Genomic DNA, 25,390 nt, shown 5'->3' on the forward strand with positions numbered 1-25,390 from the left:
GTTCAATCCATTTTTGTTTGCTTCCAGAGAAAGAATTAAAGGGTTAACAGACTTCTCAAATACTGATTTAAATAGTTTGAGATGTTAGGTTCATAAAATGGTGCTACTTGTATATAGTATATAGTATATAAGCCTTTATAGGGCACTTCAATTTAGCATTTTTTTCATTCTCTTAAAAATCTAAGAAGTTGCTACTAAAAATTAAAACCTTCTCAAATCTGTAAAAAAATGGAAACAAAAAGAAGACCAATGGCAAAAGGTTTCTACAAAAAAAATTGTGGTATGACTTTTTGTCTAAAAAGTAGAACATTTGAAACTTTGAAAATTGGAATTTTTTTCAAATTTTTCCTAAATTATTGAATTTTTACCCCCCAAAGAAGAAACCAAAATGATCACCAAAATGATTCTACTAATATAAACTACAATGTCTCACGAGAAAACAATCTCAAAATCACAGGCATATCTTAAAGTGTTGAAAAGTTATTACCACATGAAAACACACTGGTCTAATTTTTTTAAAAAAAAGGACTGAGCCTTAACTTAAACAGGCTGCGTCCTTAAGGAGTTAAAAAGTGGCAAAAGAAAACAAATAATACATGTGCCCCAAAGAAATGTATGATATTTAGATGGCTGGAATTTGAATTTGCTACCATGATGGGTAGACTTGATGTCATCAACTGTCAAACGAAAAGTAAGTGGTATGCAAATTTTAAACACAGACAAGAAGACATTATTTAAAAATTACAGGGTGAAAAATGGAAATCAAATGGAAAAAACTCCAAAGACTAGCCAATACTTCCCTTATTGAAGTTAATCCAAGTAATTTAAGACACTGCGCTGCCCCTGCACTTTGGTGAGAGTGCCCTTTGGTACAGCACTTTTGGAGACAGATATATGCACTTATCAACAATGTCATGGGGCTCTGGTTTTCCCCTAACCTGGAGGTAGCCCTATTGGGAGCCAAAATGAAGTCGGTTCCTAAGGTCACTTCATAAAATTGCATTTTAAAAAATTTGCTGAAATCACTGTCACTGTTTCACAGGATAAACCTTACATTCCTTTGGGATGGATTATTGACATAAATAATGACCAATGAACTGGTTTCTCATACTCTGCATAAGTTTGATAAGATATGGGGGCCCTGGTGGTCACATCTGGGTATAATCACCACTATGTTACCTATGGGATGACAATTGAGGTCCCCTATCCTCTTGACTTACCAATTAACTCCATTCTTTTCATTTTACTTGACCTTTTTTGTACTTAATTTTGTTATTTTTACTGTGTTACTGTAATGTATTGCCAATATTATTAATGTGATGTTATTTATTAAACCATATTGCACTGTATGTTTTCTTTAAAGGAAACCTGTCACCAGAGGGCCTTTTTATTAAGAAGTGGGCAGGTTCCTCCAGAAACAGTAATGCATAATGCAAATATGTATGTACGAGTCCCTGGGGCGTTTGGGCAAATGAGCTGAGTCCTCATCTCCTGAGGTAAACGCTAGTTCTCCTCATTATTCAAACCCACCTCCCTGCTCCTCCTAAAGACATGGAATCCATGTGTCAAAAAAAGCCAAATCTTTATTGATGAAATATTCATGTACACAAAATACTACACTACTCGGATAGAACAATATAAAATCAATTAAAAAGGGAATAGAGCCCAACTGATTCCCAGTTACACAAACGCCAGGGAGACAGTGGCACCTGATAATGCCAAAAAATGTCCCCCTGTAAAACCCTGCTTGAACACTGTGAATATACTTTGTGTTTGGCACAAAAGCAGGTGGCAGGTATCTGACGTGAGATCCCACGTAGTCTCCAAATTAAGAAATAGTTTTTAGTAAGCTATGTGAAGGCTTATTTTTTGCAGGATCAGATGCATTTTTCAGTGGTACTATTTTGGGATGGGTTTACCTTATTGATGAAAATTTATTTACTTATTTTGTAATTGATTTTTTTTTTTGGTGGTGTTCAACGTATAGCCTAATAAACATGTTACATTTATTCTATGGGTCAGCCCTACAGGTTCTATGGAGTAGATACAGTTTTTAAAAAAAAATCAGATTGATCTTTATTGCAGTTTTTCATTTTAAGACAGAGCGTAACACGTATACAAAGGCCATTTTCCCCCCATCCACCTTCTGGTTCGGACCTGAATAGCACCTTAAGTATACCCAGAACTAGAATAAACCTTGTCTGAATATAACAGGCAGTCCACAAATACATCACTAATGCCCTCGCTCTCAATCATCCTTCTCAAATATTCACCACTATTCACACCCCCAACTCTCATTCCTCCCAGCACTATCTTATCCCTCAGTAACGTCTGAGAAACCAAGCCCGGTGAATCAAGCCAAAATCCCCACAATTTTTAGAATTTTCCAGGATTCTTTCTTTTCTGGTACACTGGTGGCTCTTTTAATAACAGTGCATTCACTTTGGCAAGGAATTCTGACTTAGTTGGTGACAGAGTTTGAATCCAGCGTCCAGTGAAATTGGTCTATTGCCAATTTACCACACATAGTCAACTGTAGTTACCCTTTTTATCACTTTTTCTAAATAGGTAAAGTTCCAGTTCTTCTCGGCTGGACGGAAGTGAATCATGAAGTTGAACCGCAAGAAAAAGAGGGACCAGCGAGCCTGACGAGGATTGAGATGCTGAGCAGTCTGGAGATATAGGAGATTCTTGTGGTCAGTGTAGATATAGATCGGATGATAATCTCCTTCCAGAAGATAGCGCCATTCCTCCAAAACAAGCTTTATGCCAGAAGTTCCCGATCACCAATGGAATAAGTTCTCTCGGCAGCTGAGAAGGTCCTTGAGAAGAAGCCGCAGGTGAGGGTTTGACGTTTGGGCCCTTTCTGGGTGAGAACGGCCCCAGCACCAACGGTTGAGGTGTCAACCTCCAACTGGAATGGCTTCTCCATATCAGGCCATGTGAGAACAGGCGCAGATGCAAAGGCAGACTTCAGCTTTGTGAAGGCTTCTACAGCTGCCGGTGGCCAGAGTCTAAAATTGGCATTCTTCTTAGTCAGCGCCACGATGGAAGATACAAGAAAGGAGAAATGTGGAACAACTTTCCGGTAATAATTGGTGAAGCCAAGAAATCTCTGTATGGCACGTAGTCCCACTGGGCGAGGCCACTGATGTACGGCAGACAACTTGGCAGAATCCATCTGTAGTCCTTTGTCAGAAATGATGTTTCCCAGGAATGGAAGACTGCTCTGATGAAATTGGCATTTCTTGAGCTTGGCATATAAGTGTTTGGCCGTTAGGAGCCTGAGAACTTGCTGTACGTGGATCAGAAGAGATTCTAGGTCGGGAGAAAACACCAGAATATCGTCCAAGTAGACAACGACACAAATGTAGAGCAAGTCTTTGAAGATATCGTTGACGAATTCTTGGAACACCGCTGGGGCATTGCAGAGTCCAAAGGGCATTACCAAATACTCAAAATGCCCGTCACGAGTATTGAAGGCCGTCTTCCACTCATTGCCTTCACAGATGCGGATGAGGTTATATGCCCCTTCCAGCTTGGTGAAAACCTTGGCACCCCGTAAGCGTTCAAAAAGTTCAGTGACGAGAGGCAAAGGGTAGCAGTTTTTAACTGTTACTTCATTGAGGCCACGGTAGTCGATGCAGGGACGGAGGGAATCATCCTTCTTGGCCACAAAAAAGAATCCAGCACCAGCAGGAGAAGAAGACTTGCAGATGAATCCCTTCTGCAAATTCTCCTTGATGGAGGCTGACATCATTATCTGTCTCAGGCACAGATAATGGGTATACCTGACCTCGTGGAGGAGATTTACCCGGCAGCAGGTCTATGGGACAGTCATCAGTGCGTTGGCAGAATCTCTCCTTGCTTCTCAGAGAATCTGCAAAATCCTTATAAGCAGCGGGAAGGCCTGCCAGCTGCTTGGGAGAGTCTACAGAAGACCTTATGGACACCGGGTGAAGAGCCGTGATACAGCGGGAATGGCACTCTGGTCCCCAGCGAAGGATTTCCCCAGTCTGCCAGTCGAGAACTGGAGCGTGTTGCTGCAACCACGGGAGGCCCAAAAGTGGGAGAGCACATAAAACAACAGTCTCTCCTTGTGAAACGCCCCAATTTGCAGCACCAGGGGCTCAGTACAATACTGGACCGGGCCATGGTAAATATGTCCACTGATAACCAGCGGCTTCTCTAGGCGAACCACAGGAAAGTGATTCTGGGAGACCAAGGCAGCATCCACGAAATTCCCTGCAGAGCCAGAGTCCAAGAAGACTGAGACTTGACGCGGGTTGCCTATTCCAAAACTGAGAAGAGCAGGGACATTCAGACGAGGAGAAGCTTGGCTCTCACCTAGGGATGCTTCTCTCAAGAACCCTAGGTGCGGCCGTTTTCCCGGACGCTGTGAACGGACTGGATAAGATGAAAGAAAATGTTCTGGGCTGGCACAATAGAGGCAGGCAACAGGCATGGAAGATGGCTGAGACGACGGGGCCCTGACTTGCGGTTGTTCCAGACGTCACTCCTCATTGTGCTCAGAGAGATTAGACGGAAGGTCCTGTGCAGACAGGGCATCTTTGATCTGACCAGAAAATCCCTTTCTTGTTGCGACCAGGGCGGCTTTGTTCCAGGCAAGCTCAGAAGCCAGGGTACGGAACTCAACCGAATAGTCACCGACAGATGAGTCCCCTTGACGCACGTTCAGCAGGGTGCTCTCAGCAGAAGAAGCCTGGGCTGGTTCCTTAAAGACGGACTGGAATTCGGCAAAGAAGGTGGTGATATTAGCCATGGCTGGGTCTTTCCTGTCTCAGAGTGGAGTAGCCCATGCCAGGGCCTTCCCGGAGAGGAGTCTGATGATGAAAGCCACCTTAGACTGTTCTGTGACGAACTGCGTAGGTTTGAGTTCAATGTGCAGGGAGCACTGAGTGATAAATCCCCTGCACAACTTGGGATCCTCATCATATTTAGATGGCATAGATAGATGCAGTTTGGGTTCTGCAGAAGATAATGCGACCACAGTAGCGGAGGGTACAGCAGGAATTGGATGATGCTGCTGCTGCCACTGGGATGACAATAGCTGCTGTAGCATAGCGGGGACTTGTCTGAGTTGCTGACAAATTGCTGGGTCTACTGTGCCACGATGGTGGGAAGATCTGCCAGATCCTCGGCGGAATCCATGGCCGGATCTTACTGGAGAGCGCATCTACCGGACCCAGGGGGTTGAGAAAGCGCTTTGTGCGCGAAATGGTCCTTTGCCTTGTCGTGGCGTGCATCCCCCCTGTCCGGGATATATTCCTGCAGTAAAGATTGTTCCTGCTTTTAATCCTGTTGAGTGCCACTCCACTTTTCTATTATTATATTACTAAAATAGATAAATCACGGGTCCAGGTGGCATACACCCTCAGGGACTGCATGTGCCTGCATATTTCTAATATTATAAGATTCATCAAGGACTACAGATCTGTGAGTTTAACTTCAGTTGTGGGGAAAATATTTGAGGTGTTTGTTAGAGATGCTATCCTGGAGTATCTCACTGTACATAACCTTATAACCCAGGAGCAGCATGGGTTTATGAAGGATCTGTCCTGTCAGACTAATCTGAGGAGGTAAGTTTTAGACTGGACCTGAGAGAGGCTGTAGATGTTTTGTATCTGGACTTTTCCAAGGCATTTGATATTGTACCACATAAAAGGTTGGTACATAAAATGAGACTGCTGGGACTAGGGGAATATCTGTGTATTTGGGTAAGTAATTGCTTGCTGGGTAAATTGCTTAGTGATAGAAAACAGAGGGTCATCATCAATGGCACATTCTCAGATTTGTTTGCTGTTACCAGTGGGGTGCCACAGGGGTCAGTATTGCACCACCTTCTTTTTAATATTTTTTATTAATGACCTTAAAGAGGGTTTACACAGTCAAGTTACAGTATTTTCAGATGATATAAAGCTGTGTAAAGTAATTAATTGTCACAATCTATAGGAATAGTCCCTTAGGACTAAAGTCTTGTGGACTCCCTGGACCACCGCGGGAGATAAAGATGCCAGCCGCAACCCGGGAGCGGAGTCTAAGTGGACTCCTGGTCTTTGCCAGAACACGGGGAGCCACCAGGTCACTCCACGGGTGCGACTAGGCCCGTGGTGGCAGCCAAGGCAGTGACACAGAGCAGGCAGGACCACGAGAAGGCATGACCACGGGAAGGCAGGACCTCGGGAAGGCAGGACCTCAGGAAGGTAGGACCTCAGGATGGCAGGACCCCGGGAAGGCAGGACCTCGGAAGGATGGCTGGCAGGACCTCGGAAGGACGGCTGGCAGGACCTCGGAAGACCACTAGAATACCGGACCGCCACAGGATTACAGGACCGCCACAGGATTACAGGATCGCCACAGAATTTCAGGACCACCACAGGATTGCAGGACCGCCACAGGATTGTAGGACCGCCACAGGATTACAGGACCACCACAGGATTACAGGACCGCCACAGGAATACAGGACCGCCACAGGAATACAGGACCGCCACAGGAATACAGAACAAGCACAGGAATACAGAACCAGCACAGGAATACAGGACCAGCACAGGATTGGAACACGGGAACAGCAGAGGAACATTGGAACAGCAGAGGAACACGGGAACAGCAGAGGAACACAGAGGCGTCTGGAAACGCTCAGGAAGGCTTTCACTCCAATAGAATGACCTGAAGATCCAGCAGGGGATGCTGGGAGTTGCCAGGCTATATAGCTGAGCCGGGAATGCCAGAGCCAATAAGGAGGACGCTGGCCCTTTAAGGCTGGGAGAAGTCTGCACGCGCCCCAGTGGCGGGAGCACGCAACTGCAGGGAAGAAGCATGCGGCCTACACGCCAGAAGCCAGAGTACAGACCGGAGCCAAGAGAGAGGCAAGTGAGGGCAGGGGAAGCAGGGAACGCGGCAGCAGGCACGGGTGCACCCGCGATCCGTACCGAGGATTGTGGGTGTACCCGTGACATTAATATTGAAGCTGATATTATAATATTACAGAGGGATTTATGGAAGCTGGTGGAATGGGTGGCTTGTGAGGTTTAATTTAGATAAATGTAAGGTTATGCACGTGGGCAATGGAAACAAAAACTACAATTATGTTCTGAACAGTCTATTACTTGGTAAAACTGCATCTGAAAAAGACTTGGGGGTAGTGGAGGATGGTGGAAATGCTTTAGAGCCTTTGTCTACATCTACTCTATTGTACAAGTTGGGTTCTGACTGTAAGGATTATGATACTTGTATATTTGGTGCACGAAACAGAAAATTCATAGCATAGCAGTGATCATCAAAGGATATAAAAAAAAAAAAAACCTTTAAAACAACAAATTGATAAATACGGGGACATCTTATTTACATCAGGACGGCAATAAACATACTAAGAACCTGTAAGGCATGACCTCCAAGTAAGAAGTAGGAGGTCATGAAGCTGGCATGAATGTTAAGACCACTTTGTAAGGTGTTGAATCTCCTCATTAATTTATACTCCCATTCTTTCCTTTCCCCCTGTGTCTTAAAATGTCCCATTAAAATAGTAATCTGCAAATATTTCATAGTGTGGTCCTCTCTGGAGAAATGTGCAGCTACTGGGAGATCTTTCCTTTCATTTTTAATATCAGATCGGTGCGAGTTCATGCGCTGATGAAGTCTCTGGCATGTTTCCCCAACATAAAGTCCTGTGGTTGGACACATTAGAAGACCTGCAAGAAAAGGTCCCCTTGATCTTATGTACCAGCTGTGAGTGAGGTACAGGTACATGGTCATCCATGCAAATGTTTTACACCTGCTTTGTAGGCAGGGTGAGGTACCATTTTCTGATGGGGTCTCAGGGCACTCCTGATAACCAGTTGTTTCAGGTTTGGTGGCTGCCTAAAGGACAGTAGAGTAGGGACTGGGAATATTTCTTTTAGTCTTTATCTTAATGTAGAATCGGTTGGAGTTCGTTGGCAATATTTTGTAGGATCTCCCGTTGTGGGCTCTAAGTGACTACTAGGGGTACTCTGGCCTCCTGGTCTCTTTATATGTGAGTAAATGGTCTCTGTTGATGGCTGCTGCTTTTCTTCTTTGGTTGTCAGTCACATTTGTTCTGCAGCCCAACTGGAGAAATTCAGACCAGTTCAGGTCTGTCTTGTCTGAACAGATACGATTGTAGCGTATGGCCTGGCTGTATATGATAGATTGTCTGGTATGTTTGGTGGTGGAAGCTGGTATTTCAGGTAGTCTGTTTTGTCTGTTGGTTTATAGAATAATGTTGCGGCTATGCCGTTGTCTTTAATTTGTATTGTGGTATCCAGAAATTGTATCTCCTTAGCTGAATAGCTTAGTTTCAGATTGATGGTGAGGTGAAAGTTGTTGTAAACAACATATAACAGAGGTAGATCAGGTTTTGTGGTGCATGTGGATAAGTAAGCACTTTCTAGTTCAGCCATAAAAAGATTGGCATACTGTGGTGCACAACTTGAACCCATTGATGTTCCCATACACTGTAGGTACAGATCCTCTCCAAATGACAAATAGTTGTGGGTAAGCACAAATTGTATGAGTTCTGTGACCAGTTCTGTTGGTAGGTTGTGCTTCTCCATGTGTGCCCAACATGCTGCTATTCCATCTTTGTGGGGAATGTTAGTGTATAAAGATTCCACATCCATGGTGGCCAGAATTGTACCATAAGGTAGTTTAGGAAGACCTACAATCTTGAGTTTATTTAAAGTCAGTAGTGGCCTGGATGTAGCTAGGAGTACGTCTAAGATGCAACCTGAGATGCTTTCCGTCAAGGTGCCAATGCCAGAAATAATAGGCTTTCCTGGATTGCCATCTTTGTGGATCTTGGGGAGCATATAGAAACAGCCTGGCTCTGGGATGAGATGGTTGACCTTGTGTTGGACATCATTTGAAAACTTTTTGGTAATATCAATTAGTTGATTCCTTGATATAGTCAGAAGTATTCATTAGGACTATTGCACCACCTTATTTTTTATAGGCACAGTGTGGATATGTTCTTCATGGAGCTGAAAGGAAATCCACCATTTGATTTCATACATTATGAACTAAACATACCTTAAGGCTGCTGTAGGTATACTGATGCAAAAGAGTATCCCTGTGCTGAGTGATTTTGCTGAAAAAAATATTATAAAATTATGATAATGAAGCTCTGTCACTTCCTTTCGAGGCTCCGGTACTTCTCCTCTCACATTAAGTATGCACAGCACCTGGGAATGATGTAATCACTGTATTGTGCTTGACAGGCAGAAGTAATCAATCACTGCACAATGCCCCCAGCAGCTTTGCATAAGTAAGGTTGATTAGTCCTGTCTGGACAGTTCAGGAAGCTCCTTGGAATGTGTTCATCAACTGCAGGCTGAAGCAATTCAGCTTTCCCAAGTTCCTGAATGTTATTGTTTTTTCAGCAAATCCTCTCAGCTCAGGGATTAACCCCTTCCCAACTATTACGGCGCGTGTCGGCTACAGGTGCTTAGAGAGGGCTCACGGGCTGAGCCCTCTCCGTAGCCGGTAAGTCTTTGCTACATATTGCAGCAAATACTTATCGGTAACACCCGTCCATCAGCGCTAGAAAAGCTGCCGCAGCCGTCTTGGTGTGGTTCGTAGCTCCAAGTGACGTCATCGCCATGACAGCCTTGGGTCTTCTGAATGATACAGAAAAGCAAAAAAGGAGAAGAGAGCCAGGTGGGTGCGCTTGTAACCAAAATGAGATGAAATCCTCAAATGTAACGGAGTACACAATATTTATTGGTAAACATAAAAATCCAGTGGTAACGCGTTTCGGGGAGACCCCTTCGTCAGACCAAAGACTGATAAAATAATAAAATAAATATAAAAATAGTAAACACTTATGAATATTAACACATGTGAATAAATTAATACAAATGTAATTGTAGTTAGAGCAAGTATAAAATTATATACATAGTATACAGAGTGGCCATGTACATGATAGCAGGCAGTATATAACATGGAATAGGGGTAGATAGTAAGGCATCTGAGTAATATACAACTGAAGTGAACTGAAGTATAATACAGCTGAAAAGGAGATACTGATGGCATGCATGATGAGATAAATAGAGTATTAAGTGTTAATTACAGCTAAACAATTGTGGAAAGAGTGTATAGAGGATGCAATATAAATTTTTTATAGAGGATGCAATATAAATTGAGAAGACCCGAGGCTGTCTCATTTTAACCTATTCATTACAAGTGCAATTCACACATTGTAATGAATGAGGAGAAAAAATCCCCATATACTGCCATACCATAGTATATGGTAAGATCAATCAGACAACCTAGGGTTAAAGAACCCTAGGGGGATCTGAAAAAAAAAATAAAAATAAAATGTCAGAAAAGTTTTAAAAGATTACATTAAAAAAAACCTAAGAATTCAAATCCACCCCCTTTCCCTAGAAGTCATATAAATATAAATAAACAGTAAAAATCATAAACACATTAGGTATCGCCATGTCCGGAGATAACGTTTTTTCACTGTGTTTAACCCAGGAACAGAAAATAAGGAGACTTGTCATTTAGGGCGCACAGTGAAAGCCGTAAAATACAAGCCCACAAGAAAATGCAAATGTGTTTTTTTCACCAATTTTACTGCATTTGGAATTTTTTCCCACTTCCCGGTACATGGCATGAAGTATTAAATGCCGTCACTATGAAGTGCAATTTGGTCTGCAGAAAACAAGCCACCACACAGCTCGAAAAATATAAAAAAAATGTAAAAAGATTTTTGATGGTGGGGAGGGAAAAATGGAAATGTAAAAATAAAAAAGGGCCAGGTCGCTAAGGGGTTAAACAAGATATGTGCCTGCATCAGTGTAGCTACATCATTATCAAAGTTTGTTTGGTTTATAATGCATGAAATCAAATGGTAGATTTCCTTAGATATACTGATGGCAGTCACATGCGCAGACGTACGTCACCAGAGCCCCCTATCGTGCCGGGTCCAACTTAGAGTCTTAGACACTGCTGGGTGACAACCTGCACTATAAAGGATACCGGGGTGGGACCCAGCACTATAGGGGACTGAACACATTATGAGCCCACAGAGCTGTTCTGTCTTCTTTTGTTATGGTCTAAGCACTCACTGGGGCTGGGTCTCTGACATCACATAAAATATCTGCCCATTCTCAGTACTTTGCCTGCTATAGACTTAGATTTTAGTAAGCTCCAGGTATCCTGTTAATTCCTTGTGATTGTTTACTGCCCTACTAACTAAATGCCATCCTTCTTTTAGTTAAAAATTGTTTCCCTCACATCCCCATAAAATAAACTTTATGTAGTTATATTACCTGGCATCAAAGACAACATGTCCTGCTTGGCTCCTCCTATCTACTCATCCCCATGCATTTTGCCTCCTCACTTTTCACATTTCATGTCATATGACCTAGGGGATATCATCTAAGGTCTTTTCCCCCTAAAATTTCGAATTTCTGCACCATGAATCTCATCTGATCACATGAAATCACAGCATGCCTCCATGGACTTCTAGCTCTCTCCATCCCTCATGGAGTCATGATATGATTTAATTTTATCAGATACATATATTGGGTACATATGACAAATTTTAGCGGGAAAAGAACCTTAGATGACATCACTCTGGTTACATGACATGAATGTAACACAAAGCACGATATAAAAGATTTGACACAATATTTCCGATATTTAAACAACGCGTTATATGTCTGTGGTTAAATATTGGCAAAGGGTCTCTAAGTACGAGTCCCATAGTAGCATGTCCTAACAATGAGACCTTCAATCAACAACAAGAGGGCAGGGCCTGAGATTTGAAGAGACACAGAGCTGTCAGTCAAAATAAGGGGATGTGGTTCACTGGCAGCCTAGGAGAAAGCAAAAGTTATATCCAGGATAAAAGAGTAAAGTATGCTAATTTGCACATCAGAAAAACAGCTGTATAAAGGTATAGTGCTTCACTGGCAGCTAATTTTAGGTGATATGGAGTTTTAACCCTTTACCAGCAGGGACTGTTGGCTTGGGGCTTAAATTCTAGTGACAAGTCTTCTTTAAAGGGCTTTTAAGGATGTTATCCTGGAGTATCTTATTGGCAAGAACCTTATAACAAATCCTCCAAAGATTTATGACAGATTGGTCCTGTCAATTGAATTAGCTTCTATGAGGAGGTAAGTTCTAGACTGGACCTGGAGGAACCTGTGTGTCAGGCTCCAGGGCTCACTGGACCACCGCGGCGCCTGGGAACAGAATATAAGTGGCACCCGGTTTTCACCAGAGCCCACCGCAAAGTGGGTTGGACTTGTTGGAGCATGACAAAACCAGGTTGTTCCACAGGTGCGAGTTTGTCAGCGGTGGCAGCCAAGGGGAAGTACACAGATGTCTTGCAGAATCATAGTCGGGGACAGGCAGGAGGTCAGGACGGGCAGCACGGGATCAGAATCGGGGACATAGCAACAGGTCAAGGCAGGCAGCAGAGGAGCGTAGTTGGGAACAGAACCGGGGTCACAACGGGAAAACACACTAATAGCAAAGGATATGGGAACGAGCTTTTTCTAGGGCTGTGAGGCACAAAGATCCAGCAGGGTGTGCAGGGAGAGGCTGGTTTATAAGGGATTCTAGGAAATGGCCAGCACCAATCAACAGCGCGCTGGCCCAAAAAACAGGAGTCTGGAGTGGTGATGGGTAAGTTACTGCCGCGGGGTGCCGGGGCACGGAGAGGGGCACAGAGAGGGGCATGGATGAACCTGAGACATGGGTCACGGGAGCAGCAGTGACCCCCCTGACACTGTGGATGTTGTGTATCTAGACTTTTTATAAGGCACTTGATACTATACCACATAAAAGGTCCTTACACAAAATAAGACTGCTAGAACAAGGGGAAATATATACAATTTTATTTGCTGTTGTATTATTGAAACAAAATAGAGGGTTTGTGAGTGTTGTGACACAACAAAATCCTTCTTTTGGACAACATTTATTCTTAATCACATGTGAAGATATTGCAGCCTTAATATCAAAATTTCGCCATAAAGAATGACCTTATAAAAGACAGCATAAATACACAAAAAGTCAAAAATATATCCCCATTTGAGCACAGAAGTCTGGCCAATGAACCTCCAGGAGATCAATGCCATGTGGACACCTCCTAGTAAGGGGGGCAGCTACAGCACCGATGGTGGTACCTGCAGGGAGTGGAGGGAGGTAGGTGATATCCAGGTGGGGCAGGGCAGCAGATGCCAGCGGGAGTCCGGGCAGGTTTCAGTGCATGCCTCTGGAGGTAGGCTGCAGTCCAGCGGGTTCTGTCTGTGGTGGTGGTAGATAAACCCGACCCTCCACCAATGGGAGCCTGAACCTGGCGGAAAGTTCTGGGGTGATTCTGGAGCAAATTATGATATGCATAGCATTGGATATGGCTGCAGAATAGTGAGTATTGCATGGACACACCAGGTGTCTGTCCAGAAACTCAGCTAGATATCCCCCCATTGAGCACTCAACCATCTGGAAGCTATTAACTTTCTTGCCTGGTATAATGTGCGTTAAATAACCAGCTTAGGATAAACATCACCAGGAATGTACTCTACCTATTCTAACACTATGTAGGGGGTTTTATAAGGCCCTACATGCCCACCAGAAGAGACCTAAAGGCACACAGTTCCAGAATGTGTAAATATGATCTGCAGGTTCTAGATTGCATCTGGAGAAAGGCAGGCGTTCTATGCATTCTATGGAGTAAATATAATTGAGAGGTCCTCAGGGCCTTGCTAGTGGAAAGTTAGGTTAGAATTCTACTGAGAGCGACCAACATCATTGATTTTTTGTTCAATGGTAAGGGGAAATTGTTTTAGGTATTCATTCAAAAGAAAGCTATACATTGTAAAGGTAATTCCTGAGGTTGCCCCCTGTCCAGCAAGAATCGCAATGGCAGGAGGACATGACACAACCAATTCACTGCATGTTGCAGTTGTAAGTATTTGTAAAACTGGCAATGGGGCAACAAAAATTCACCCTGGAGATCTGCAAAGAATGTAAAAATACTGTAATCTGTAGTTGCAATAACTGTAGTCTTCACCAGAGCCAAAGCGGGATGGTCTTGCTGCGGCAGGGTACCATCAGGTCGTTCCACGGGTGTGACTAGCCCGCGGTGGCAGCGGAGGTCGAGGTACCTTAGCAGAAGACGGTCTCGTGGTCAGGTTCAGGTACAGGGTCAGGACAGGTGGCAGAGATGCAAAGTCAAGTCCAGCAAGGGGAGGTCCAGGCAGATGGGAGTGGGAACACAGGAACATGGAACACAGGAACAGGAACGCAGGAGCACGGGAACACACAGAAGCACGGGAACACACAGGAGCACAGGAACAGCAACACGGACACAGTAACAAGACAACACGGAACAGCAACACGGACAAGAATACTCAGATATCACAGGAGAGCTTTCTCTAAGGCGTAGGCACAAAGATCCAGCAGAGCAGGAAGGAAGGTGCTGGATTATAAGGTGGAGGAGTTCAGCTAGAGCACCAATCAGCGGTGTGCTGGACCTCTAAATGTGCAACAGCCGGCGCGTGCGCACGCCCTAGGAGGCGGGGATGCACACGCACGGCAGTCCGATGGGGAGCCTGAGATGGGACTGGTAAGTCCGGCTCTGCAGACGGAGCGGGGGCACACAGAGGATGGGTGTACTTTTTAAGTGTTTTTAATTTTATTGTTTTCCTGTGGTGATTGTGTTTTATTATTGGTATATAAATAAACTTTATGTTTTATGCTTAGTCCTGTGTACGTATCCAACTTTGGTCTCTTCTTTGGTTTATACAGTTTTCTTGGGATGCGTGGACATATGATTACCAGTCCACATTGGTAGTGCCTGTCCTTACTTTTGTTCTTTCAGTACAGACTTTTTCCCAGATGGCTTTTAGATTCTGTACCAAGTCCTCCACATCAGGAACATCAGCATACACGGGTAACGGAAAAGGAGGCCATGGATGAAGTCCATAATTAATAGAGAAGGGAGCAGAACCGGCAGAGGTAGAGTCCAGGGAATTGTAATAGAACTCTGCCCATGGTAGAAGAGAAGCCCTGACAGACGGACACAAATGGCGGAGGTAGCAACCCAAAGTCTGATTCACCCTCTCCACTTGTGGGCGGAAGAAAAGTCCAATTTCACCTGCAGCTGGTTACACAGAGACCTCTAGAACTAGGACACAAACTGAACACCTTGATCCGAAATGATGTGCCAAGAAAGGCCATGAAGCCAGAAGACGTGCTGGAAGAAGAGATTGGCAAGACGTGGAGCAGAAGGCAAACCTGGTAGAGGGACAAAATGGGACATCTTAGAAAAGCAGTCAGTCACCACCCAGATGACGGTATTGCCAGATGAAGTACTCAGCCACATGAGACCACGGAATGAGAAAAGGCAACAGAAGAATAACAGGTTTTTGTCCTGAGGGCTTATTGCAAGCACAAGAGACACAGGAATCCACAAAATCCCGAACGCCCTTGACCAAGTCCGGCCACCAATAGAATCGGGAAATAAGGGCCACAGAGCGCTGCATCCCACGGTGCCCAGCCACACGAGAAGAATGTCCCCAGGTCAGGATCCTCTTTCGAAGACCAGAACGTACATAAGTCTTGCTGGGAGGTAGTTTCCGACGGTCCACTGGCGCTACCAACACAAGTCTCTCTGGATGAATGATATGTCTTGGAGCAGAGTCCCCCCCCCATAACATCGGAAGCACAGGACAAGGCATCAGCCTTGATGTTTTTCTCGGCAGGATGAAAATGGATCTGAAAGTCAAAGCAGGAAAAGAAGAGGGACCACCAGGCTTGACGCGGGTACAATCGCTGAGCTATTTGAAGATACTGAAGGTTCTTGTGGTTTGTGTAAATGCGGATGGTGCCATTCCTCCAAGGCAAGCTTGATAGCCAGGAGCTCACAATCTCCAATAGAATAGTTTTTCTCAATGGAAGAGAAAGTTTTGGAGAATAAGCCGCAGGTGGGAGTTTGGCCCTTATGCCCTTTCTGGGTAAGGACCGCCCCAGCTCCCATGGAGGAGGCATCAACTTTCACAAGGAAAGGCTTTTCCATATCAGGTCGGATAAGAACTGATGCAGAGGAAAAGGCAGTCTTTAATTTCGTGAAGGCCTCCTCTGCTGCTGGAGACAAGACACGGGAGTTGGCACTTTTCTTCATAAGCGCCACCATCGGAGCTACCAGAGATGAGAAATGGGGAATAAACTGTCTGTAATAGTTTGCAAAGCCCAGAAACTGCTGTATAGCATGGCAGAGAGCTTGGCAAGACTCTGCTGGTGAAATTGGCACTTTTCAAGTTTGGCATAAAGGTGATTGGTCCTTAGGCGACTGAGGACCTGCAATAAGTGGGACTGGTAGGACTTGAAATCCGAACCCCAATGGAGAATCTCCCCAGAAGACGAGTCCAGCACAAGGGCATGATGCTGCAACCATGGGAGACCCAGCAGGAGAGCAGAAGTGCATTGGGGTTGCACAAACAAAGAAAATCTCTCTTTATGTAAGGCACCAACTTGCAGGAGCAGGGGTTCCATGCGGAACCAGATGGGCATGGAGAGAATCTGGCCACTAACCGAGGCAATGGACAATGGTTTCTCAAGATGAACCACTGGGAAGTAATGCTGAGAGACCAGGGCAGCGTCCAAAAAGTTCGCAGTAGAGCCCGAATCCAGGAAAGCAGAAACCTGGATTGTTCAATCTTGGAGAAGCCTTCCTCTTACCTGATGATGCTTCTCCCATTAAGCCTATGTGGCCACGTTCTCCCGAATGCTGGGGATGAACAGGACATGTTTTGAGAAGATGTCCAGGAGAGGCACAATAAATACAGAGGTTCTCCAGATGTCGCTGGGAACGTTCTTGCGGGGAAAGTCGGGATCTATCCACTTGCATGGGTTCCTCAGACCTGAAACTGGGCAGGTCTTTGAAAAACAGATATCTATCTTAGTGGCCAGTGAGATGAGACCACTTAAAGTAGACGGCAAGTCCAGGGCAGACAGAGCATCCTTAATGTGGCCAGAAAGTCTCTTTTTGTTTCATTCATTTTTATTAAAGTTTTTCAGAAAAAAGTTTTACAAACGTAACACGTGCAGCAACATGACATGTTGCGGGAGTATTGCACCCACCAAAGCAGGATATAGAAGCTTATTGACTACAGCTATTGTTCTGAGCCTTATCTACATGTTATACGCAAGTTAGGTAACTTTAACACTTAAGATAAACAGCCAAATAACGAATCTCACCTGAATCCTATTATACATCTCTATTTATTGTTTTGTGGGTCCTATGGGAAACAGCTGTTATACCAAAAATACCAACCAGTCCTCACCTGAAATTCCTTAACTCCGCTATAGTTTATTTGCTTAGGGGATGATTAGACCAAGGAACCCAAATTTGATAGATAGGTTGGGAACTGAGCCATCCATATGCTAGAATTTTTTCACTCTGTTTACCTCCTATATATACTCTAACAACGAGGGGGGACTGGTCTCTTTCCAATGTCTAGTTATTAGCAGCCTAGCCATTTTGAATAATTTACATAGTAGGATCTTATTGTCCCCTGGTAGGTGGGGTAACTCCAGGTGTAATAGCACTTGAGCTGGTTTCTTGTGCAATGCCTGGGAAAATGTCTGTCAATTACGTTATAGACCTGGGTGCAGAAGAGCTGTATGTTTGGGCAAACCCATATTATGTGGACAAGAGTGCCTCGTCCCCCACATCCTCTCCAGCAGTGGGGGGATGCCCTGGAAATTATTTTTGGAGCATTTTCCACCTGAACACTGCCCTTTAGGGATTTATGTGTTCCCTTTAATGCCTCCCTCCATTTCAGCCCCTTTTATAGCTACTATAATTGCGAGGAGGCTTTCATCATATCTACATTTTTGTGTCAGAAGCATAGTGATAAGGTCTTTTTCTCTTAAGTATAAAAAAAAATCCCTTGAGAATGGGATTATTGTGTGGTCCCCGCAAAGCTTTGACAATTTAGATACTCCCTTTTCCTTCCAATGCTTAATATATGATCCACCTAAGGCTATGTCAATTAATTCAACAGGGAGAACCGTAATGTTGAATGTACTAAGAGGCCCTTTGGAGTGTAGCTACTTCCGGCATGGTATGACAGTGGAGGTTAGTGGAGACATTGGTATGGTGTTAGGCTACTGGAAAATAATCTCTCTTTGATATGGTAATTTCCTGCAAAATTTTGTTCTATCTGCATCCAAGGCGTATAGGAGTCCATAGATTCCCACTTTGCTGCACTGGCTAATATGGAGGCTTGATAGTATGCCTTAATGTCTGGCATTCCCATGCCTCCCCCGTGTTTGTGTTTGGTCACAATAGCTCTAGCAATTCTGGGTTTGCGGCATCCCCATATACATCGAGAGGCCATTGCGTGTGTGTCTATAAAGAAACAGTTAGGTACTAGTATTGGTAATGTGTGGAATAGATACAGTAGCCTACTGTAGGTAACAACAGCATTTTAAAAGAGGCTATCCTCCCTATCCATGCCACCTCAGATTTTTTGATTTGTGCCGCTTCCTGTTTTATTTTTGCAAGTAGAGTCAGGTAATTATATTTGTATAGTTTGTTATGTGATCTTGTGACCTGAATTCCTAAATATTGGAGATGTTCCATCTGCCAGTCAAACGGATAACTATGTTTTAAATTTTCCAATGAAGATTTTGGAATGAACAGGGGCATAGCTTGCGATTTTTGCGTATTTATTTATAATATGATAGCTTACTAAACTTGGACAAAGCCTCCATCGTTTTTTCTAAAAAAAATCTCTGGATTCGACAAGGAGAGTATGATATCAACTGCGTATAGGGAAATGAGATGTGATCTGCCCCCCACCTTTATGCCTTGTATATCAGGGTAACTTCTTAGCATTTCTGCCAGTGGTTATAAGGAGAGAATAAAAACTAGCGGTGACAGGGGGCACCCCTGGCATGTGCCATTCGTGATTTAAAATTATTCCGATAAGGTGCCATTGGTGAACACCCTAGCGGACGGTTGGGAGTATAGGGCTTTAATAGCCTCTACATGTTACCCTTGATCCCCATAATCTGCAGTGCCAAGAAGGCATACAACCAATGAATCCGGTTGAACACATTCTCAACATCTAAAGCCAGCAAAATGGAAGGCGTCTTTCATGATTCAATGAGGTGTGTTAAATTGAGAATTCTTCTGGTATTGTCTGCTTCTTGTCTACCTTTGACAAACCCTGTTTGGTCCGCTGTAATTAGGGAAGGGAGAAATTTCATCAGTCTGGCCGCTTAAGTAGAAAAATTGGCAGAAAAATTTGGGGCTGATCTGGCGTTTTACCCGGATTGGGTAATGTTATTATTAAGGCTTGTTGGTTTTCTGCCGGTAGACGACCTGTGGACATCGCCGTAGTAAACATTTGCGTCATGAGTGGGGTAACTATATGAGAGAAGGTTTTGTAATATTCCCCGGTTAGTCCATCTGGACATGGAAATTTGTTAGCAGGTGTCGCTTTTGCCAATAGGACCTCTACCTCTGATAAGGGAGCATTAAGTTCTGTCTGTGTTGGAGTCAGGCATTTTAGGTTGTGGTCTATTAGGAAGTCTTGGATTTTTCTGAGGTTCAGGTTGGAAAGTGAAAGGGTCATCCTTTAGATTATAGAGGAAGGCATGGTATTCCCTAAACCTGTTAGCTATATTTAGAGGATGTGTAAGTTTCCCTTCTTTATGTGGGTTCTTGAGGTATGGAATTTTTTATTTCAAATGTCGGGTTTTCAATTGGGAAGCTTTGTTCCCTTGTACATAATATAAGGCTTTATAAGGCTTTGGTTTTTTGCAGACTTCTCTCATATAAGCATAAGAGAAGGGACCGAAGTTTATTTCTCAATTTTCGGAGAGTTTCTACTAGTGCTTGTGAGGGAGCGGATTTATTTTGGGACTCCACTCTGCGAATCTCATTTAACGTCTCCATGGTTTGGGCTGCTTGGGCTGCTCTTGGACTGTGCCCCAATCCTGTACACCTGACAAACATTATGTGTGCATTCCAGAGGGTGCTAGAGTGAATAGGGGAGTCCTCATTGTTTTGGAAGAACTCCACCAACTCGGCTTCTAACGTTTGCCTGTGAGTGGGGTGTGATTGCATATACGGGTATGAGGGTGCATTAAAATCGCCCCCAATTATTAAATTCCCTTGTCTGAGTTTGTTTGCTATATGTACAATTTTCCTGGCAAATTTAGCTTGTCTACGATTGGGTGAGTAAGCACCGATTAGGGTAGAAGGAGCATTGTTAATTAGGCATACTAATACCACATATCTGCCCATGACCGATGACTGATTTGATCTCTTGGACGGTAACCAAATTTCTTATTGCCAACATTACTCCCCTACTCTTTTTAGAGTAGTTTGACCAATATACATGAGGAAAAGAAACATTTGTGACCCTATGTGCATCCCTCTTTATCACATGCGTTTCTTAGATAAAAACAATGTCACATGCTAATGAGCAAGCTTCTGCCCACATCCTGGATCTCTTGAAAGGGATATTTAGTCCCTTACAGTTCATAGACATAAGTTTTAACACCATATACACTCAAAGCATAAAATGCTATCAACAGCTACTATATGTGTAAAATATATGACCATTACCTGCTTAAGAGTAGTATTTTGGATCTCCACAAGATCCACCACAACCTGAAAAAGGCTAGCTTTTTAGAGACATGTAAGAAAAAAAAAAATAACCAAACCTAGGATGCCTAAGCATCAACTGAGAGAGAAGTGTAATTTCGTTTTGCTCTAGATGTAGGGTTAAAGAAATTGTCCTGTTCATCGGACTAGCTGATATAAGATCAGCGGGTGCCTCTACTGGAGAGGGAACCGTGTGAGCAAACCCCGTACCTGTAACCCTAACAGTCAGCACCTTAAGTATCTTTGCTCTTTCTTGACTGAGCTATGCGCCATTCCTTTTCCACTATATGGGGCCTTCTTGTCACGAGATGAAGCCGGGATTTCTGGATATCCCCCAGGCGCTGAGGAGTTTGCAGCCCTCTTCTACATTGTTGATGACTTGGGTTCTGCCATTCCTGGATACCAAAAGCCGAGTGGGGAAGCCCCATTTGTATGGGATCTGATGATCTCTCAGCGTGGAAGTGGCTATCGCTAGTTGTATGCGACCCCCCAGAGTAGGTGTGGACAAGTCAATGAATAGCAAAATTTCTTGATACGGAGATGGGAGAGGGTTGGTCTTGTGTACTGTCTACATCACTTTTTCTTTTGTGGTGAAAAAATGCACCCTGGCAAGGACATCCTGCCTTGTGGCCTCATCCAGGTGTTTGGTTCTGGGCAATCTGTGGGCCCTATCTATCTCCAGCTCCTGGTTGGAGCTGCTCGGAACCAAGGTGCACATCAACCCTTGTAAGTATTTCGGAATTTCATTTGGAGAAATCAGCTCTGAAATGCCTCTGAATTTAATATTAAATGGCGGACCTGTCCTCTAGGTCCGCCATTTTGACTTGCATATGATGCCACATTTTTTTTCAAGTTCATAGTGTGCATCTATTAGGGAATCTAGTGATGATTCGTGGCAACTATGGATCTATCCCATTTTTTATCCCAAAGAATAGTACCAGTAAAAGAGCTGTACCAAATTCTGTTGGTACTATATTAAAGTTTTGTATGAATACCAGGTGCTCAAAATTTTTTATTTTACATGTGGGCTAACATATAATCAGATTTCTAATCCAGGTAAATATGGTAATACCAAATATGCTGTGCTTTGAATTCATTTTTTAATTTTTTTTAAATAATAATGTATATTTAATTGGACAAGTGGATAGCTTTTTATATTTAAACTCTTTTTTTGTTATTTTTTTATGTGTTGTTTGTCTTAGGGCTAACTTGGGCTAACAGTGAACCTTGTGAGTATCTGAACAACTTTACACTGTTCACATGTCCGTTTACTAAAATAAAGCCAATGTTTTGCTGATAATGTAACTTAATAATAGAATTAGAAATCCATAATAAGGAAATTCAACACAAAAAACTACAAAATGATTGAAGACTTCAGCGTACTGTTTAGATATGTAGTTTTATATCACATTCTGAAAAATGAAATATATAAAGATCACTGCTAATATATATCAGTATATCTGTAGGTTTTATTTTATGTTTTGCATTCAGACAAAATAAAAGCAAAAGTGGATATTTGTCCATGGAAAAAGGAGCCGATTCCAGTTTTCCCAGGCATGAATCATATGAAACTATAGTAAACAAGTATTAGTAATCCATCCGTATTCCTAAATGCTAAAACAGCATCTAACGAATGTCTGAAGAATGAAAATGTTATTTTAGGCCTTGTCATTATTTTCCCTTAAAATAGAAGCCCCTGTAAATACAGCAGTCTTTCATGAATGATCCCGTGCACAGCTGAGCAGTGTGTAAGAAACACAGATCACTTGTGAACTCAGATTACTGGCACCATCTAATATTAGATAAACTTTTACCACAATGCCATTTCAAGTATTAGTCAGAATTTTAAGAACTCAGTGCTTTTCAGTTTTATTATAGCTATACGTATGATGTGTAATTTCAGGATAAAAAGTCAGGCGGAAAATAACAGTAATATTACATGGGACATAAAGCAGCAAACCTGATATAACACCAGGGTATAAAAATACACAATTATATGCAGTTTGCTGTGTGCTAAAGAACACTACTTTGTATGACTGTCATCTTTTTGTTTCAGTTTTGCTAAATTATAGGTATTGCAGTAAGTATAAGTTCTTTGCCCCTGCCCTTTTTCAGTATTTAATCACTGTGATGACACATTAGAGAAAACTAAGGGTAGGCAATGGGACCATTATTTGAGTGATTGGTGCTAGTCCTGGCAATGTAGGTCCAAGCAGTCATACATTTATTGCTTATCGTGTTGATAGATTAGTAATGTATTATTGTATTTGTTTATTACTGTTTCTATCTTCTCTTTTGCAGACTACATAACCCTGAAGCAATGCTTCACTATTGGATCTGGGAATTAAATAATAGCTATAAGCTAGATGTATATGGCAGACCTCCTGGGACATGCCCTGGTTATAGTAGTAAACTGTAAAATATTAGGGAACACATTATTTTGTTAAAAAAAAACCCCAATATTTACATAGAGAAATAAGAAAATGGTTAAAAAAATTAAACACAAAGAAAGCATTGCTGAGGCTAAATGGTCAAGAAAAATAAAAAAAAAGAAAATTTCCCCAATAACTCCTTTATGTTAGGTGTCAGTCTGAGGATAAAAAATAATGTACTAAAACTTTTATTATTTTCTAACTTTTATTAATAGTTAAAAAAATTATACGAGGAAAAGGAAAAGACGGGGTCGAAAAGTTAGACGCGCTACATCCAAAGTGATATTATTAGTTTTATTAGAAAGTAGGACTCCGCGTTTCAAAACCGTAACGTCGTCTTCATCAGGTCAAACACTGCAGGAGGTCCTGCTGGTTCTGTGGCAGGATCTATGCTGCCCTAGGTGTCCGGACCGCGGTGTTTCAGTGCAGCAGAGAGAAGGCTGCGTGCTGTCACTGGCGCGGGATGAACAGCCCTGTGTTTTTTTAATGTGTTTTTCACTTAAATGATCCTGTGTTCACTGTGTTCACTGTTTTTATTCTATTCTTCCCTGTTCTTCACTGTGTTTTTTTAATTAAATGCTCGATCTCGAGCAGGGGAATTATTCATGTCACCTAGCAACCCATCCATTTAAAACGCATTGCACTCGCATTGCACTTGCAATGCTTGCGAGTGCAATGCATTTTTGATGCGTCTCCATAGACTTGAATGGGGCGGGAAAAACGCGCGTAAAACGCGAAAGTAGAGCATGCTGCGATTTTGACACGCGTCAAAACAAACGCAAGCACGCGCGTGCAAAACAACGCAAATGAGGAAAGACCCATTGGAAACAATGGGACAGAGTGCAATGCAAGTTCTGCACGTCAAAAGCACGCGCAGAACTCGCACGTGAAAAACGCTAGTGTGGAAGGGGCCTTAGGCTCATTTGGATACTTTTTAAAACCTTTTTATTAGTAAAAACAATGGCTTAAGAACCTAAAAGGAGAACAGATCCTGACAGAGGGGGCTCACACCAGCATGTAAGTGTGGGTGTTTTGTTACCTGATGGTGGCCGTTGCGGCCATAGCTGGAGTCATACTTATCCTGGGGACTGTTGCTGGTATTTTCTGTTCTATATGGGACTATTTTATTACACATATTATTGTGATTAATGTTATTGTTTGTGTGATGGATGATTAAAAGATCTCAGATTGGGCATTGATTTTCGTTCATTTTTTCATTTTGCTGTACACGATAAATACAAAATGGGTGTACTTTTTGCATATTTTGGATTTTTAAAACTTTTTTCTAAGACTATTGTTTTTTTAATTAAAAAAACATTTTTACATTTTTTTATGTTACATTGTAAGTGAATACTAACGTGCGATTGTTAATCTCTTGTATAATGCACTGCACTACTACAACAATTGGTATCCTGTAATCGCAGCTGTGGGGCGCCGATAGGTGGCAGAGAGATCTCACTCCCTTAGCACCCACTTATACACCGCGGCCCATGTTTGACCACCATCTATCGATGGTTCTGTAACCTACTTGAGCACCCTGACAAATCAACGAAGCAAAGAGTGACGTGTATCAACTACAAAATAAGGGGTTAAACTCCTGGAAAATGACCTTTTTCAACCCTGGGTGTTAGTGCTAGGCTCTGATAACAAAGCTTTGCAATCTTTATATTTTTTTAAAGTGCATTTAGTACAAGTTATTTTTTAATCTTAATGCTGTACTTCACATTGTGCTTTCAAAGTTGGTGGTAACAGCTGAGACTTGTTTATCTGCTTGCATCGTGTACTACAGAATCCATGACATGGGCATCTGCTTACCCTTCAGCCTCATGCAGTGACTAATCTTCGTCTCTCTTCAGCTATTCTCAGCTCATTTTCACAAGACTTTGGAGGTTTATATTGGTAAGCAGATTCGACATAAAATAGGAAATTCTAGGAATGGTCCAATGAAAAAAAAATCTGCCTGTGCTGGAATCACCAGAGTGACATCTATTAAAGCAAGCACAAAGAGTTGTATGCTACTGAGACACAGGAGAGAAAGAAGGTCACGTGATCACCACTATGTTTGGCTGTAGTTGGTTGGTTGCAGTGCATCCACTATGGCCAGTGTTGTGGTGATGGCAGTTACACATCATTACTATGGTAACAGAGCAGGACAGTCTGTTAGATCATCACTGGGAGCAGAGCATAAGAGGGAGGAGGAGTTACTGAGAACGAAAGGATCATGGGACGTTTTCAGTGGCGGCCATCTTGGTGATAACTCAGCCTACTTTAGAGAGGCAAAAAA

The 25,390-nt window shown here is 42.9% G+C and overlaps 1 long non-coding RNA gene across 1 annotated transcript in view; it reads right to left on the reverse strand.

Annotated features, from left to right (window-relative positions):
- The window catches only part of LOC140129016 (uncharacterized), a 59,525-nt gene extending 34,522 nt beyond the window's left edge, over window positions 1–25,003 (reverse strand). Inside the window, exon 1 of the long non-coding RNA XR_011855251.1 lies at window positions 24,922–25,003. This is a non-coding gene — a long non-coding RNA (uncharacterized lncRNA). The remainder of the gene's footprint in view (window positions 1–24,921) is intronic.
- Window positions 25,004–25,390: the final 387 nt, after the last annotated feature.

Source organism: Engystomops pustulosus, chromosome 4 (genome assembly GCF_040894005.1).
Source record: "Engystomops pustulosus chromosome 4, aEngPut4.maternal, whole genome shotgun sequence".
In the NCBI taxonomy this organism is placed as follows: domain Eukaryota; kingdom Metazoa; phylum Chordata; class Amphibia; order Anura; family Leptodactylidae; genus Engystomops; species Engystomops pustulosus.